Here is a 19,580-nt window from a genome sequence, read left to right as displayed (position 1 = left end):
ATCTCCTGAGGCAGAAGAGTATCCAAAAACAGGCAGGTCCGGGGTCACAAAACCAGGGTGAGCCAGAAGCGCGAGCAAACAGGTTCCGGTGTGAGCTTTGCAGACGATCTGACACCGGAGAGCTGAAAGACAGGGCCTTAAATACTGGGAGAGGTAGTGGGTAATGCAGCGCAGCTGGCAGAGTAATTAGAGCAGAGCAGAGCAGGGACAGGTGGAGCTAGTTAGGCTGAGTAGAGAGAGTGGTGAGCAGAGTGGAAGAAAATTAAGGTGGTAACCCGGTGGAGTGAGAGGCCCATGACAGAACCCCCCAAGGGACGGCCCCAGAAGTCCCAAGAGCAACACCACGCCGGGCGGGAGGAGGGGAGCCGGAGGAGGGCTAGAACTCCTCCGAACGGTCCGAGTGAACGTCCTCATCCTCGGAGGAAGCCGGAGGGCCGTGGTCGGGAGATGGGACAGGTCCCGAGACAGGATCAGGCACAGGACAGGAAGCCGAGCGGGCCGGACGGTTAGGGACCCCTCTGGGGCGGCCCCTACGGATTGCAGGTTGATCAGGATGCCGTTGGTGGAAAGCGGTGATGAGAGTCCTATCCACAATCCGACTAGCTGGCACCCAGGTCCTTTCCTCAGGTCCATAGCCCTCCCAGTCAATGAGGTACTGAGACCCCTACCCCTTCCGTCTGGACCGAAGCAGGCGGCGGACGGTGTAAACCAGACCACCATCGACGAGCCGTGGAGGAGGAGGACCAGGCGCAGCAGGGACCAGCGGACTCTCATGGATGGGCTTAATCTTAGACACATGGAAAGTGGGGTGCACCCTCAGGGAATTAGGCAGTTGGAGCCGGACAGCAGTTGGGCTAATCACTCTTATGATAGGGAATGGGCCAATGAACCGAGGTGCCAGCTTCTGCGACTCCACCCTGAGTGGCAGGTTCTTCGATGACAACCACACCCTTTGACCAACATGGTAGGTGGGAGCAGGAATTCTCCGACGGTTGGCCCCGGTAGTGTAGCTGGCAACGGACCTGAGGAGTGTGGCTCGGGCTTGTGACCAGGTGCGGCGACATCGACGGGCAAAAGCAAGTGCAGATGGGCAAGTAACCTCCTCCTCCTGGCTGGCAAATAGAGGAGGCTGGTATCCATAAACACATTGGAAAGGGGACATACCGATGGCAGAGCAGGTCAGAGAATTGTGTGCGTACTCCACCCATGTCAATTGCTGCGACCAGGAGTGGGGGTTGCGTGAAGTCATGCATCGCAGTGCCTTCTCGAGCTCCTGATTAGCCCGCTCTGACTGCCCATTGGATTGGGGATGGAATCCGGAAGTCAGACTGACTGTGGCTCCCAGCAGGTGACAGAACTCCTTCCAAAAAGCGGAGGAGAATTGTGGACCACGGTCAGAAACAACATCCTTTGGCAGTCCGTGGATCCGGAAGACGTGTTCCAGGACCACCTGGGCGGTCTCCTTGGCGGTTGGGAGCTTGGGGAGGGGAATGAAGTGTGCCATCTTGCTGAAACGGTCAACGATGGTGAGAATGACGGTCATGCCACTTGAAGGGGGCAGCCCCGTGACAAAGTCAAGGGCGATGTGAGACCAGGGACGTCTGGGCACAGGCAGGGGCTGCAGCAATCCGGCTGGGGGCTGGCAGGACGACTTGTGTTGGTTGCAGATGGGGCAGGCTTGGACGAATTCCCGTACATCCTTCCTCAGAGAGGGCCACCAGAACCTCTGGGCGAGCAGGTTGTAAGTGCGGGTGGAGCCAGGGTGACAAGCTAGGCGGGAGTCATGTCCCCACTGAATGACCTGGGACCTCAGGTCTTCGGGGACAAAAGGCGGTCAGCTGGGCAAGTGCTGGGACCTGGCTGGTTACGGAGAGCCTCCAGCACCTGTTCCTCAACAGCCCAGGTCAGAGCTGCAACGATGCAGGGACTTGGCAGAATCGACACAGGGTCCTTGGAGGGGGTGTCATCCTTCTGGAATTGACGGGAGAGGGCGTCTGGCTTGGTGTTGCGTGATCCAGGCCGGTATGACAGAGTGAAATTAAACCTGGTGAAGAACAGGGCCCAGCGGGACTGCCTGGAGTTCAACCGTTTGGCCGTGCGGATGTACTCCAAGTTCTTATGATCGGTCCAAACGAGAAATGGAATGGTGGACCCCTCCAGCCAGTGACGCCACTCCTCCAAGGCAAGCTTCACAGCCAGCAGCTCACGGTTCCCTATGTCGTAATTGCACTCAGAGGGGGACAACCGACGTGAGAAAAAGGCACAGGGATGGAGCTTCCTATCCTCCGCAGCCCACTGAGAAATCACAGCACCAACTCCCACATCCGAGGCGTCCACCTCCACAATGAATTGCCGGTCCACATCAGGCATCTGGAGGATGGGAGCGGAGGTGAACCTCACCTTGAGGGTACTGAAGGCTTTGTCGGCTGCTGGGGTCCAGGTGAAGGGTTGCTTGGTGCTGGTTAGAGCAGTGAGAGGGGCAGCAACGGTACTGTAGTTCGGATAAACTTCCTATAGAAGTTAGCAAACCCCAGAAACTGTTGCAGCTTCTTTCTGTTCTCCGGAACTGGCCATGAAGTGACTGCTGATACTTTGGCAGGATCCATTTGGATACTTCCCTCTGCCACTATGTACCCCAGGAAGGCCACTGTCTTGACGTGAAACTCACATTTCTCTGCCTTGGCGTAGAGGGAATTCTCCAGAAGACGATGAAGGACTTGCTGGACATGGCGGGTGTGTTCAGACAGGTTTCTGGAGTAAATTAAGATGTCATCCAGGTAAACGAAGACAAACTTGTTTAACATGTCCCGCAGTACATCATTCACTAGAGCCTGGAACACAGCAGGAGCATTGGTGAGGCCAAAAGGCATAACCAGATACTCGTAGTGGCCTGTTGGTGTATTGAATGCGGTTTTCCATTCATCTCCCTCCCGGATCCGCACTAGGTGGTAAGCGTTTCTGAGATCCAACTTGGTAAAAACAGTGGCTCCCTGGAGCAACTCAAAAGCAGAGGTGAGCAGAGGCAGAGGGTAACGGTTTTTCACTGTGATGTCGTTGAGTCCCCTGTAGTCGATGCAGGGGGCGAAGAGATCCGTCCTTCTTCCCCCACAAAGAAGAAGCCAGCACCAGCAGGAGATGAAGATGAACGGATTAATCCTGCGGACAGAGAGCCATTGATGTAGTCCTCCATGGACTTTCTTTCAGGAGCAGACAACGAATAAAGACGACCCCTTGGAGGAGCTGTTCCAGGGAGGAGGTCGATGGCACAGTCGTACGGTCGGTGAGGGGGCAGAGATGTGGCTCTTGCTTTGTTAAACACCTCTCTGAGACCATGGTAGCATTCTGGGACATTGGAGAGGTCAGGAGCGGAGTTAGTAGGTACTGGCCGAGGGGGTAGTGCGGCAGCAAGCAGGCAGGTACGGTGGCAGTCCTCTCCCCACTCCCTGATCACCCCGGTCACCCAGTCGAGCTGAGGGTTGTGCCGGCGGAGCCATGGGTAACCCAGGATGAGGGGTTGGCCTGGAGAGGGGAGCAGGTGAAACTGGATAGTTTCTTGATGGTTTCCGGACAGACCCATCGAGACCGGGGCCGTGACATGAGTGACCGATCCGAGTAAGTGTCCGTCCAGTGCCCGGGCAGGAATAGGAGGTGTCAAACGGAGGTTCTCCAGTCCCAGTTGGCGTGCCAGCTTGATGTCCATTATGTTGGCTTCGGCGCCAGAATCCACCAGAGCAGCCAGGGTGTGAGTTGAGTCAGAGAGGCGGAGGTGAACTTGCAGCAGGGGTTTGCGGTCGGAGGACTGGATGGTCATTGAACTCAACCGGACTCCCCCCTACGCCCGGTGAGCTTCGGCCCTTTAAAGGGCAGGTTACCACACGATGTCCATCACCTCCACAATAGAGGCAGAGGTTTGAGGTGAAGCGGCGCTGGCGCTCTGCAGGAGTGAGGGAGGCTCGCCCAATCTCCATAGGCTCAGACTGATCAAGCTGACCTGGGTGAGTGGCAGTAGATGACAGGAGCCCAGTCGGATCTCTCCGAATGCCGGTAGTAGGTGGACCTTGGCGCCCCCTCTCACGACGACGGGTCTGTATCCTTCTGTCGATCCTGACAGTCAGTGTGATGGCTTCATCAAGAGTGGAAGGCAGTTCATGGGAGACCAACTCGTCCTTGATATAGTCAGCCAAACTATGGAAGAACGCGTCCCACCAACGATGGTGTGTTCCAAGAACTTCGTCTAGCCAGGGTTCGGAAGTCGATGGAATGGTCTGCGACTGTACGTCTGCCTTGTCGAATACTGAACAGTTCACGAGACGCCTCTGCGGTGGGTGAATCCAGGTCAAACACCTTCAGCATCTCCTCAGCAAACAGGTCGAAGGTTGCACATGCGGGGGTTTGACGTTCGAACTCTGCTGTTCCCCAGAGTCGAGCTCGGCCCGTCAGGTGAGTGATGGCATACCCAACTTTAGCCCCCTCCGTGGCGAAGGTCCTTGGCTGCAAGGAGAACTGAAGTCGGCAGCTAGTCAGGAATGGCCGGACCTGGGTTGAATCGCCGTTGAACCGCTCGGGGTTTCCAATCTTGGGTTCCGGAGCAGCGGCTGCAATGACCGGGGCAGGTAACTCGGGGGCTGGGCTGGTGGGCAGACTGGCTGGGGTAAGGTTGGTGAGGAGTTGAATGATCATGGCGAGTTGTTGTTGCTGCTGCTGGAACTGCTGCTCATGCTCATCGGTTTCCATGTCGGGAAAGTGTGCGCTGAGTCCATAATGGTCAGATCGTACTGTCACGATTCAGACAGACGACCAGAGGACCACAATTGCGTCACACCAGAAAGTTTATTAAACTTAAGGGAAAAGGGAAGTAGGGAGTGAATGAAGGCTCCAGGGGTAACAGGGATCCCGTCCAATGCGCTGGGTCTGTGCCCCCCAGTGGCAGCGATGCGTCCCTATGAAGCCGGTGGTGGGTGGTCCAGAAGTCCTGGGGGGAGACACAGACACAACAGGGCGGAATGAAACCAGGCAGCAGTACAGTTCAAGGGAAAACCAAAATACGTAGTAGCAAGGCAGAAGGCTGGTCAGAGTTACCGGGATTGAAGAGTAGTCAGGAGTCGTAATGGCAGAAGCAGGTCTGGATCTCCTGAGGCAGAAGAGTATCCAAAAAACAGGCAGGTCCGGGGTCACAAAACCAGGGTGAGCCAGAGGCGAGCAAACAGGTTCCGGGTGTGAGCTTTGCAGACGATCTGACACCGGAGAGCTGAAAGACAGGGCCTTAAATACTGGGAGAGGTAGTGGGTAATGCAGCGCAGCTGGCAGAGTAATTAGAGCAGAGCAGAGCAGGGACAGGTGGAGCTAGTTAGGCTGAGTAGAGAGAGTGGTGAGCAGAGTGGAAGAAAATTAAGGTGGTAACCCGGTGGAGTGAGAGGCCCATGACACATACTGTCTGTCCCCAGGTCTATTTACATTCTCTGTTCTCTCTCTCCATCAGGGAGACTCTAGTCCAGTGTATGACAACATCTCAGGCATGGCCATGACCCCTACTGCAACACAGACAGCAGCCAACGTAGACCAGGATGTTGTTCACTACACCAGCGTCCACTTTTCTCACTCCAAAAACCAGGAAGTGCCTCTGTACTCCCCTGTCCAACTGCCTCAACCCCAGAAACAGGACGAGGATGTCCTGTACACTGCTGTGAAATTCACCAAGTGAGCATATTCTGCCTTTACAACAACATAGAGTCAATACTAGAACATTGTGACCACACAGACAGCATCAAGGTCAATCATATGTTGCTGCTTATTGAAGATGTAGACAATGATGTCATCAATATGTAAAACAGTTGACCCCTAGTGACCAGCCATTGTTCCCTGAGAACTACCTCCATTAACATCTGAAGGGTTGAAGGAGCATTCTTCAGGTCAAATGACATTTACTATGACATGTCTATAATGAAGGAGTGATGTGATGTGATGAGGGTTTCAAGGAACTGTTCTGTCTACGTTCCAAATGGCACCCTATTCCCTATTTAGTGCACTACTGGTCACAAGTACCTCACTATAAGGGAGTAGGGTGCCATTAGGGACACACATTCAGTTTCATTTCTGTTTCTTTCTCCAGGCCTGCGGTGGCACAAGCAGTCTACAGTACAGTCAACAAACCCAGAACCAGGAAGACCTGAACACAACAAACCCAGAACCAGGAAGACCTGAACACAACAAACACAGAACCAGGAAGACCTGAACACAACAAACCCAGAACCAGGAAGACCTGAACACAACAAACACAGAACCAGGAAGACCTGAACACAACAAACCCAGAACCAAAAAGACCTGAACACAACAAACCCAGAACCAGGAAGACCTGAACAAAACAAACCCAGAACCAGGAAGACCTGAACACAACAAACACAGAACCAAGAAGACCTGAACACAACAAACCCAGAACCAGGAAGACCTGAACACAACAAACACAGAACCAAGAAGACCTGAACACAACAAACCCAGAACCAGGAAGACCTGAACACAACAAACACAGAACCAGGAAGACCTGAACACAACATACCCAGAACCAGGAAGACCTGAACACAACAAACACAGAACCAGAAAGACCTGAACACAACAAACACAGAACCAGGAAGACCTGAACACAACAAACCCAGAACCAAAAAGACCTGAACACAACAAACCCAGAACCAGGAAGACCTGAACAAAACAAACCCAGAACCAGGAAGACCTGAACACAACAAACACAGAACCAAGAAGACCTGAACACAACAAACCCAGAACCAGGAAGACCTGAACACAACAAACACAGAACCAAGAAGACCTGAACACAACAAACCCAGAACCAGGAAGACCTGAACACAACAAACACAGAACCAGGAAGACCTGAACACAACATACCCAGAACCAGGAAGACCTGAACACAACAAACCCAGAACCAAAAAGACCTGAACACAACAAACCCAGAACCAGGAAGACCTGAACAAAACAAACCCAGAACCAGGAAGACCTGAACACAACAAACACAGAACCAAGAAGACCTGAACACAACAAACCCAGAACCAGGAAGACCTGAACACAACAAACACAGAACCAAGAAGACCTGAACACAACAAACCCAGAACCAGGAAGACCTGAACACAACAAACACAGAACCAGGAAGACCTGAACACAACATACCCAGAACCAGGAAGACCTGAACACAACAAACCCAGAACCAGGAAGACCTGAACACAACAAACACAGAACCAAGAAGACCTGAACACAACAAACCCAGAACCAGGAAGACCTGAACACAACAAACACAGAACCAGGAAGACCTGAACACAACAAACACAGAACCAGGAAGACCTGAACACAACAAACACAGAACCAGAAAGACCTGAACACAACAAACACAGAACCAGGAAGACCTGAACACAACAAACACAGAACCAGGAAGACCTGAACACAACAAAAGGCGTGGTATATATAACCGTATACCACGGGTATGACAGAAAAGTACTATTTACTGTTCTAATTACGTTGGTAACCAGTTTATAATAGCAATAAGGCACCTACAGGGTAGTTTGGGTCCTGAATGCTGATAGGCTGAAACAGCATTTCAGCCGTGTGTCCTGTATATCAGACAATATACCACGGGTGTGACGCAAAAATACTTGTTTACTTTTCTATTTATGTTGGTAACCAGTTTATAATAGCAATAAGGCACCTCAGGGGTTTGTAGTCTATGGCCAATATACCACGGCATATCCGCTTTGTGTCAAAAACAGCCCTTAGCCATGGTATAATTAAGCAATAAGGCACCTCTGGGGTTTTTGGAATGTTACCAATATACCACGACAAAGGGCTGTTTCCAAGCACTCCACGTTGCGTTGTGCGTAAGAACAGCCCTTAGCCGTGGTATATTGGCCACATACCACACCCCTCTGACCTTATTGCTTAATTATACCACGGCTAAGGGTAAAATAATATATGCCATCTAGCAGAAACTTTTATCCAAAGTCATTCACACAATCATTACAGTCATGAGTGCATATGTCTTTCATATTGGTAGTCCCAGCAGGAATCTAACCCATGCGCCATGCTGTAGAAATTGAGCCACACAGGACTACTCTATTCAAACTTAGAGTAGGAGTTCTGATCTAGGGTCAGTTTTGACTTTTAACCTCTTAAGGATCTGACCCTTTTTTTCAATTTTCGCCTAAAATGACATACTCAAATCTAACTGCCTGTAGCTCAGGACCTAAAGCAAGGATATGCATATTATTGATACCATTTGAAAGGAAACACTTTGAAGTTTGTGGAAATGTCAAATTAATGTAGGAGAATATAACACATTAGATCTGGTTACAGATCATACAAACAAAAAAACATAAGTTTCCTTTTTTCTTTTTTTTTTTCCATCATATTTGAAATGCAAGAGAAAGGCCACAATATAATATTGCAGTTTAGACACAATTTAGATTTTGGCCACTAGATGGCAGCAGTGTGTGTGCAAATTTTCAGATTGATCCAGTGAAGCATTGCAATACTGGACTATTTTGAATCAAGTCTGCTCAAATGTGCCGAATTGGTCAATTGATACATTTTCAAGTACATACAGTGAGGGAAAAAAGGATTTGATCCCCTGCTGATTTTGTACGTTTTCCCACTGACAAAGAAATGATCAGTCTATAATTTTAATGGTAGGTTAATTTGAACAGTTAGAGACAGAATAACAACAAAAACATCCAGAAAAACGCATGTCAAAAATGTTATAAATTGATTTGCATTTTAATGAGGAAAATAAGTATTTGACCCCCTCTCAATCAGAAAGATGTCTGTCTCCCAGGTGTCTTTTATACAGGTAACAAGCTTAGATTAGAGCACACTCATAAAGGGAGTGCTCCTAATCTCAGTTTGTTACCTGTATAAAAGACACCTGTCCACAGAAGCAATCAATCAATCAGATTTCAAACTCTCCACCATGGCCAAGACCAAAGAGCTCTCCAAGGATGTCAGGGACAAGATTGTAGACCTACACAAGGCTGGAATGGGCTACAAGACCATCGCCAAGCAGCTTGGTGAGAAGGTGACAACAGTTGCTGCGATTATTCGCAAATGGAAGAAACACAAACGAAATGTCAATCTCCCTAGGCCTGGGGCTCCATGCAAGATCTCACCTCGTGGAGTTGCAATGATCATGAGAACGGTGAGGAATCAGCTCAGAACTACACGGGAGGATCTTGTCAATGATCCCAAGGCAGCTGGGACCATAGTCACCAAGAAAACAATTGGTAACACACTACGCCGTGAAGGACTGAAATCCTGCAGCGGCCGCAAGGTCCCCATGCTCAAGAAAGCACATATGCACATGTTCGTCTGAAGTTTGCCAATGAACATCTGAATGATTCAGAGGAGAACTGGGTGAAAGTGTTGTGGTCAGATGAGAACAAAATGGAGCTCTTTGGCATCAACTCAACTCGCCGTGTTTGGAGGAGGAGGAATGTTGCCTATGACCCCAAGAACACCATCCCCACCGTCAAACATGGAGATGGAAACATTATGCTTTGGGGGTGTTTTTCTGCTAAGGGGACAGGACAACTTCACCGCATCAAAGGGACGATGGATGGGGCCATGTACCGTCAGATCTTGGGTGAGAACCTCCTTCCCTCAGCCAGGGCATTGAAAATGGGTCGTGGATGGGTATTCCAGCATGACAATGACCCAAAACACACGGCCAAGGCAACAAAGGAGTGGCTCAAGAAGAAGCACATGAAGGTCCTGGAGTGGCCTAGTCAGTCTCCAGACCTTAATCCCATAGGAAATCTGTGGAGGGAGCTGAAGGTTCGAGTTGCCAAACGTCAGCCTCGAAACCTTAATGACTTGGAGAAGATCTGCAAAGAGGAGTGGGACAAAATCCCTCCTGAGATGTGTGCAAACCTGGTGGCCAACTACAAGAAACGTCTGACCTCTGTGATTGCCAACAAGGGTTTTGCCACCAAGTACTAAGTCATGTTTTGCAGAGGGGTCAAATACTTATTTCCCTAATTAAAATGCAAATCAATTTATAACATTTTTGACATGCGTTTTTCTGGATTTTTGTTGTTGTTATTCTGTCTCTCACTGTTCAAATAAACCTACCATTAAAATTATTGACTGATCATTTCTTTGTCAGTGGGCAAACGTACAAAATCAGCAGGGGATCAAATACTTTTTTCCCTCACTGTAACTATAGAGAACATACAAAAAGGATATGGTAATACAAAATATAAGTTTACACACTCCCAGGAATGTCATGGATAATAATATAAATCATTAGCTTTCACACATCTAGATGGCCGGGTGGGGAAGGGGTGGAACAAGAGACAGCAGGGGTTCAATCTGTAGAACCCAGTTCCTACATTTGAATATAAAAATTGATTTGATCAAACAAAACGATGCTACATTTTATATCTGGGACCCTTAGGATGACAAATCAGAGCAAGATTACTGAATGTAAGTACATCATTTACCTTCAGAGGTGAATGTAACAAACCAGTTGCTGTGATAAGTTTTTTGTTCTTGTGCACTGTCCTCAAACAATAGCATGGTATTTTGTCACTGTAATAGCTACTGTAAATTGGACAGTGCAGTTTGATTAACAAGAATTTAAGCTTTCTGCCCATGTAAGACATGTCTATGTCCTGGAAAGTTTGCTGTTACTTACAACAGTCATGCTAATCACATTAGCACACGTTAGATCAACTGTCACGTATACGGGACACCGATCCCGTAGAGGCTAAAATATGATGAATATGAAAGGGACCTTAACATTTTTTTATATTTTTTAAGTTGACATTTTTTTAAGTTTAATATATTTTAAGTAAAATTGTAAATATTTCTGATTACAATAACGTTTCCAAAAATGCATTTAGGAAGTAGGCAGCCTCGAGGTCCAGTTAAATTGTATATAACTATATATATTTTTATGTTACATTTCTGAAACAATCATCAGACTTGTGAGACTATATATAACGGCTAACAACCATAGTTATTGTGTTTCTATTATATTGTATTACTTCATATGGTACTATTATCAAGGCTCTGTCGTCCGCGACCGGGAGACCCATGGGGCGGCGCACAATTGGCCCAGCGTCGTCCAGGGTAGGGGAGGGAATGGGCCGGCAGGGATGTAGCTCAGTTGGCAGAGCATGGTGTTTGCAATGCCAGGGTTGTGGGTTCAATTCCCACGGGGGGCCAGTAAAAAAAAAATGTATGCACTCACTAACTGTAAGTCGCTCTGGATAAGAGCGTCTGCTAAATGACTAAAATGTAAATATAGTAGGTTGCTTGATTTTTTTGCATATATTTTTTCTAATTTCTAATAACAAAGTTATGGCACAATTTTGCCTTAACGTCCAGGAAAGAGTTCTGCTTGACGCAACGTTTCTTATCGCTTTTATCCCCCAAAAAATGTTTTGTAAGCTAATGTGTGAAGTGTGACATTAAAAAAAAAAAACTTTTAAGAATAAACGTCATTGTCATTCTTTTTATCTTGTTATAACAGTATCTTCAGTGGAGAGAAAATGGAAAGCTTTCAAAATCACACCTCTTGTACTGTACAGTAACTACAAATAATACATTTACTTTGGTTTGCATAGCAATAGTGGTTTATTCACCTTCATCATCATCATCATCATCATCATCATCATCATCATTATGTCTGTATAAAATATATACAAACACTTTCAGAAGGAGCAATGTCCAGCACCTAGACACACAACCAGTTACATTAAATATTATGTATTGTCATTTTTAAAACACACATCATGCAGACACAATATGGAATCACATGGATGTTTGGAGTGTTGAAGGTAGTTCTGTCAGCGAGGGCATTCCATTCCAGAACACTGAGAGATGGAACATTACAGAAATACATTTACATTTTAGTCATTTAGCAGACGCTCTTATCCAGAGCGACTTACAGTTAGTGAGTGCATACATTATTTTTTCATACTGGCCCCTCATGGGAATCGAACCCACAACCCTGGCGTTGCAAACGCCATGCTCTAACAACTGAGCTACATCCCTGCCGGCCATTCCCTCCCCTACCCTGGATGACACTGGGCCAATTGTGCACCACCCTATGGGTCTCCCGGTCACGGCCGGCTACGACAGAGCCTGGATTCGAACCAGGATCTCTAGTGGCACAGCTAGCACTGCAATGCAGTGCCTTAGACCACTGCCCCACTCGGGAGTGTTCGATGATTGATAATAAAGCATCTCACAGTTAACAATTTCATACCAAGCAGTGCGATTATTGCTTGATTTAAAGCCCTTTGTCATTAGAAGAATAACAGTCCACCATTTTGTCCAACTAGTAGTTTAGTGAGAATGTGATGTAATATAGAATGAGTGCTATGTCTCTAACATGGCGTGGCTCTTGAAACCATTACTGTTGACTGACCTTCCCAGGTAGGTGTCTCTCTTTGGGGAGAGAGAGGACCTAGGTGTGATCCCATGGAGAGGTACCTTTTACCCCGCTGACAGCCCCACTGAGTCTGTTTTTAAACTTTACACCACTCCAGCCGACACTTGGCAATGCGCACGGTAATCTTAGGCTTGTGTGCGGCTGCTCGGCCATGGAAACCCATTTCATGAAGCTCCCGACGAACAGTTATTGTGCTGACGTTGCTTCCAGAGGCAGTTTAGAACTTTGTAGTGAGTGTTGTAACCGAGGGCAGACGATTTTTACGTGCTACCCGCTTCAGCACTCGGAAGTTCGTTCTGTGAGCTTTTGTGGCCTACCACTTAGCGGCTGAGCCGTTGTTGCTCCTAGACGTTTCCACTTGACAATAACAGCACTTACAGTTGACCGGGGCAGCTCCAGAAGGGCAGAAATTTGACAAACTGACTTGTTGGAAAGGTGGCATTCAGTGAGGCCATTCTACTGCCAATGTTTGTCTATGGAGATGGCATGGCTGTGTGCTCTTTTTATACACCAGTCAGCAACGAGTGTGGCTGAAATAGCCAAATCCACTAATTTGAAAGGGTGACCACATGCTTTTGTATATATAGTGTATGTCGCTGCATGGGTAATTCCGGTAATATAAATACAATTACAGTAAAAATGTTGGTACCGTAAAATTGATTACCGTAAAATTGATTACAGTAGCTGTACTGTAAAATGAATTACAGTAACTTACTGGCCAATTTCTGCCAGTAAATTACTGTACATTTTACAGGAAATGTTTTACAGTATAAAAAGACAAACAGTGTCCCGTTTGGAACACTGACAAGTAGACCATATAAATAAACAATATTTAGTTATTTTTTGCTCAATCTGACTGGGTGGGCCTGACTCCCCAGTGGGTGGGGTGCCTCTGCCCTGCCTGGAACAGAGGGAGAGAGGGAGGGAGGGAGGGAGGGAGGGAGGGAGGGAGGGGGAAAGGAGAAGGAGGGAGGGAATGGAGGGAGGGAGGGAGGGGAGGGAGGGAGGGAGGAAAGAGGGGGAAAGGAGAAGGAGGGAGGGAGGGAGGAAAGAGGGGGAAAGGAGAAGGAGGGAGGGAGGGAGGAAAGAGGGGGAATGGAGAAGGAGGGAGGGAATGGAGGGAGGGAGGGAGGGAGGGAGGGAGGGAGGGAGGGAGGGAGGGAGGGAGGGAGGGTAGACGGTCTGTCTGGTCTGGTCGGATTCCAGCTGTTGAGGACTGTTCCAGCAACACGCTAGTCATTATCACAGAGACCAGGCTCCTCTCTTCTCGTTTACTTTTGTGTGTGTGTGTGTGTGTGTGTGTGTGTGTGTGTGTGTGTGTGTGTGTGTGTGTGTGTGTGTGTGTGTGTGTGTGTGTGTGTGTGTGTGTGTGTGTGTGTGTGTGTGTGTGTGTGTGTGTGTGTGTGTGTGTGTGTGTGTGTGTGTGTGTGTGTGTGTGTTTGTCTACGCCACAGTGTTCACACAGTCTTCCTGATAAATAAAACACACATACACAGAACATAGGATGAGTGAAAAATTCCACCCTATTCTCTACAGTGCACTACTTTTGACCAGGAACCATAGGACTCTTGTAAAAAGTAGTGCACTGTATAGGGAATAGGGTGGCATTTGGGATGCATGCAAAACAATTCCATTTCAATTCAGTCAATTAAGGAAAGTAAACTGGAACTTCAATTTAATAGTTTGAAAGAAGGCCTCTATTTTCAATGATGTATCTCAATAAACTGAAAAGAAGAAACAATTTCGTTTTTCTTTTCAATTTTCTGTATTTTAAATTCAAATCATATCCTGAATTGACTTCATGGAACATGTGTGATAGCAGTACTTTCTTTCACCCTTCCATCTGATTCATTTTATACTAATGATAAACAATGTCGTTATACAGCAAGTTATTGCTAACATATACTCCTATATCATTGGAAAGCTTAGATTCACAGCTATACGTCAGACACATTTTCAGAATGTTCAGGTCAACAGAACCTTGAACTTTGACCTCTAGGGCACATTTTTAGAATGATCTGTATAAATTCCGTTAACAAAACCTGATACATTTTAAACTTTGTTTGACGAGTGGTTATGAAAGGTCATGAAAGGTCACCTTTCAGATGATATATAATATAACCAGCTGCAACTAGTGTTAAAGAAATCGCCCATAACAGTCATTATTTAATCCAGCTGTGTCTCAGTAACTAGAGCCATCTCTGGCATGCCGACACCACATGGAAGTCACATACATCAGACTATACAGTAAGATGTGGGGACGTCCCAATAACATCTGCACTCCTTCACTACTTGTCACAAATCTAAAAGCGTTGGATTGGTGGAGGCTAGGAGGAGTTTCCACCATATTTATTTTACCAGTCATTTCCTTTGAAATCCGTGAAAGGTTAATGAATCACAGACAGACAGACAGACAGACAGACAGACAGACAGACAGACAGACAGACAGCACACACACAAAGGTATTTTTTACAACTCAGAAAGCCTCAACCTCCCGAGCGACATCACGCAGGACCTTCCTTAAAACACAGGCCCCTTACAACAGAAACACAATTTACCCTATTTACCGTCACCTCATAATAACCTTTCAGTTTTCTTAAAAACAGACAGAGACAAAACTAGATCCAATGTTATCTGCCCTGTGAGCTATGGGGAGAGACACAGTAACAGCTGTGTGTCTTTTAAATCTGTCCAGACACTCCTTGCATCCCAATTAGCACCCTATTCCCGATAAGTGTGCACTATATAGGGAATAGGGTGCCATTTGGGACGCAACAAGCGAGTTTCTCCAGCAGACGGTAAACGTTGGCCAACATGGCACTTTCTGTAAACCCACACAATATAGTCTTATATTTACATTACATTTACGTCTTTTAGCAGACGCTCTTATCCAGAGCGACTTACAAATTGGTGCATTCACCCTATAGCCAGTGGGATAACCACTTTACATTATTTATTTTTTTATTTTTATTTTTTTTGTGGGGTGGGGGGGGCGGGGGGGTAGAAGGATGACTTTATCCTATCCTATAGTCTTATAATACAATGTAAAGTCTTACAATAATGCAGAGCAATGTTGCTGGGCAACAAAGAGGGGTATGACACAATGGAGCAATGATAAACAATGAGCAGCATGGACATGAATAATAGATTTCATATGAAGCATAGATCCATTTCAAACTTAATTTCCCCATTTATTTACTCATCTCCTATAGCTTGTTATTGCCAGTTGACTGCCACAGCTGTACTGAAATTAATCAGCTAACAAACAAGCGGTGGACGTGTTGCTGCTCTGTCCATCCACTCAACCTGATCCCAGTCAAGTCAATGGTGATGTAGTCTATAGACTGTATAGTCAAACCCACGGGGTATAGTCTATAGACCGTATAGTCAAACCCACGGGGTATAGTCTATAGACCGTATAGTCAAACCCACGGGGTATAGTCTATAGACTGTATAGTCAAACCCACGGGGTATAGTCTATAGACCGTATAGTCAAACCCACGGGGTATAGTCTATAGACCGTATAGTCTAACCCATGGGGTATAGTCTATAGACTGTATAGTCAAACCCACGGGGTATAGTCTATAGACCGTATAGTCAAACCAACACGGTATAGTCTATAGACCGTATAGTCAAACCCACGGGGTATAGGCTATAGACCGTATAGTCAAACCCACGGGGTATAGTCTATAGACCGTATAGTCAAACCCACGTGGTATAGTCTATAGACCGTATAGTCAAACCCACGGGGTATAGTCTATAGACCGTATAGTCAAACCCACGGGGTATAGGCTATAGACCTTATAGTCAAACCCACGGGGTATAGTCTATAGACTGTATAGTCAAACCCACGTGGTATAGTCTATAGACCGTATAGTCAAACCCATGGGGTATAGTCTATAGACCGAATAGTCAAACCAACACGGTATAGTCTATAGACCGTATAGTCAAACCCACGGGGTATAGTCTATAGACTGTATAGTCAAACCTAGACGGTATAGTCTATAGACGGTATAGTCAAACCCACGGGGTATAGTCTATAGACTGTATAGTCAAACCCACGGGGTATAGTCTATAGACCGTATAGTCAAACTCACGGGGTATAGTCTATAGACCGTATAGTCAAACCTAGACGGTATAGTCTATAAACTGTATAGTCAAACCCACGGAGTATAGTCTATAGACCGTATAGTCAAACCCACACGGTATAGTCTATAGACCGTATAGTCAAACCCACGGGGTATAGTCTATAGACCGTATAGTCAAACCCACGGGGTATAGTCTATAGACCGTATAGTCAAACCCACACGGAATAGTCTATAGACTGTATAGTCAAACCCATGGGGTATAGTCTATAGACCGTATAGTCAAACCCACGGGGTATAGTCTATAGACCGTATAGTCAAACCCACGGGGTATAGTCTATAGACCATATAGTCAAACCCACGGGGTATAGTCTATAGACCGTATAGTCAAACCCACGGGGTATAGTCTATAGACCGTATAGTCAAACCCACGGGGTATAGTCTATAGACCGTATAGTCAAACCCACGGGGTATAGTCTATAGACTGTATAGTCAAACCCACGGGGTATAGTCTATAGACCGTATAGTCAAACCCACACGGTATAGTCTATAGACCGTATAGTCAAACCCACGGGGTATAGTCTATAGACCGTATAGTCAAACCCACGTGGTATAGTCTATAGACCGTATAGTCAAACCCACGTGGTATAGTCTATAGACCGTATAGTCAAACCTAGACGGTATAGTCTATAGACTGTATAGTCAAACCCACACGGTATAGTCTATACACTGTATAGTCAAACCATCGTGGTATAGTCTATAGACTGTATAGTCAAACCCACGTGGTATAGTCTATAGACTGTATAGTCAAACCCACGTGGTATAGTCTATAGACTTTATAGTCAAACCCACACGGTATAGTCTATAGACCGTATAGTCAAACCCAAGGGGTATAGTCTATAGACCGTATAGTCAAACCCACGGGGTATAGTCTATAGACCGTATAGTCAAACCCACGGGGTATAGTCTATAGACCATATAGTCAAACCCACGGGGTATAGTCTATAGACCGTATAGTCAAACCCACACGGTATAGTCTATAGACCGTATAGTCAAACCCACGGGGTATAGTCTATAGACCGTATAGTCAAACCCACACGGTATAGTCTATAGACCGTATAGTCAAACCCACACGGTATAGTCTATAGACCGTATAGTCAAACCCACGGGGTATAGTCTATAGACCGTATAGTCAAACCCACGGGGTATAGTCTATCGACCGTATAGTCAAACCCACACGGTATAGTCTATAGACTGTATAGTCAAACCCACACGATATAGTCTATAGACCGTATAGTCAAACCCACGGGGTATAGTCTATAGACCGTATAGTCAAACCCACGGGGAATAGTCTATAGACAGTATAGTCAAACCCACGGGGTATAGTCTATAGACCGTATAGTCAAACCCACACGGTATAGTCTATAGACCGTATAGTCAAACCCACGGGGTATAGTCTATAGACCGTATAGTCAAACCCACACGGTATAGTCTATAGACTGTATAGTCAAACCCACTGGGTATAGTCTATAGACCGTATAGTCAAACCCACGGGGTATAGGCTATAGACCGTATAGTCAAACCCACGGGGTATAGTCTATAGACCGTATAGTCAAACCCACATCGTATAGTCTATAGACCGTATAGTCAAACCCACGGGGTATAGTCTATAGACCGTATAGTCAAACCCACACGGTATAGTCTATAGACCGTATAGTCAAACCCACATGGTATAGTCTATAGACCGTATAGTCAAACCCACGTGGTATAGTCTATAGACCGTATAGTCAAACCCACGGGGTATAGTCTATAGACTGTATAGTCAAACCCACGTGGTATAGTCTATAGACATTATAGTCAAACCCACACGGTATAGTCTATAGACCGTATAGTCAAACCCACACGGTATAGTCTATAGACTGTATAGTCAAACCCACACGGTATAGTCTATAGACCGTATAGTCAAACCCACAGGGTATAGTCTATAGACCGTATAGTCAAACCCACGGGGTATAGTCTATAGACCGTATAGTCAAACCCACACGGTATAGTCTATAGACCGTATAGTCAAACCCACACGGTATAGTCTATAGACCGTATAGTCAAACCCACGGGGTATAGTCTATAGACTGTATAGTCAAACCCACACGGAATAGTCTATAGACCGTATAGTCAAACCCACGGGGTATAGTCTATAGACTGTATAGTCAAACCCACGTGGTATAGTCTATAGACTTTATAGTCAAACCCACGTGGTATAGTCTATATACTTTATAGTCAAACCCACACGGTATAGTCTATAGACCGTATAGTCAAACCCACGGGGTATAGTCTATAGACCGTATAGTCAAACCCACGGGTTACAGTCTATAGACCGTATAGTCAAACCCACACGGTATAGTCTATAGACCGTATAGTCAAACCCATGGGGTATAGTCTATAGACCGTATAGTCAAACCCACGGGGTATAGTCTATAGACCGTATAGTCAAACCCACACTGTATAGTCTATAGACCGTATAGTCAAACCCACGGGGTATAGTCTATAGACCGTATAGTCAAACCCACAGGGTATAGTCTATAGACTGTATAGTCAAACCCATGGGGTATAGTCTATAGACCGTATAGTCAAACCACGGGGTATAGTCTATAGACCGTATAGTCAAACCCACGGGGTATAGGCTATAGACCGTATAGTCAAACCCACGGGGTATAGTCTATAGACCGTATAGTCAAACCCACGGGGTATAGTCTATAGACCGTATAGTCAAACCCACGGGGTATAGTCTATAGACCGTATAGTCAAACCCACGGGGTATAGTCTATAGACCGTATAGTCAAACCCACGGGGTATAGTCTATAGACCGTATAGTCAAACCCACGGGGTATAGTCTATAGACCGTATAGTCAAACCCACGGGGTATAGTCTATAGACCGTATAGTCAAACCCACGGGGTATAGTCTATAGACCGTATAGTCAAACCCACACTGTATAGTCTATAGACTTTATAGTCAAACCCACGGGGTATAGTCTATAGACTTTATAGT

This window comes from Coregonus clupeaformis, unplaced genomic scaffold (genome assembly GCF_020615455.1).
Source record: "Coregonus clupeaformis isolate EN_2021a unplaced genomic scaffold, ASM2061545v1 scaf0248, whole genome shotgun sequence".
Taxonomy (NCBI): Eukaryota; Metazoa; Chordata; class Actinopteri; order Salmoniformes; family Salmonidae; genus Coregonus; species Coregonus clupeaformis.
This window is presented reverse-complemented; position numbering follows the sequence as displayed.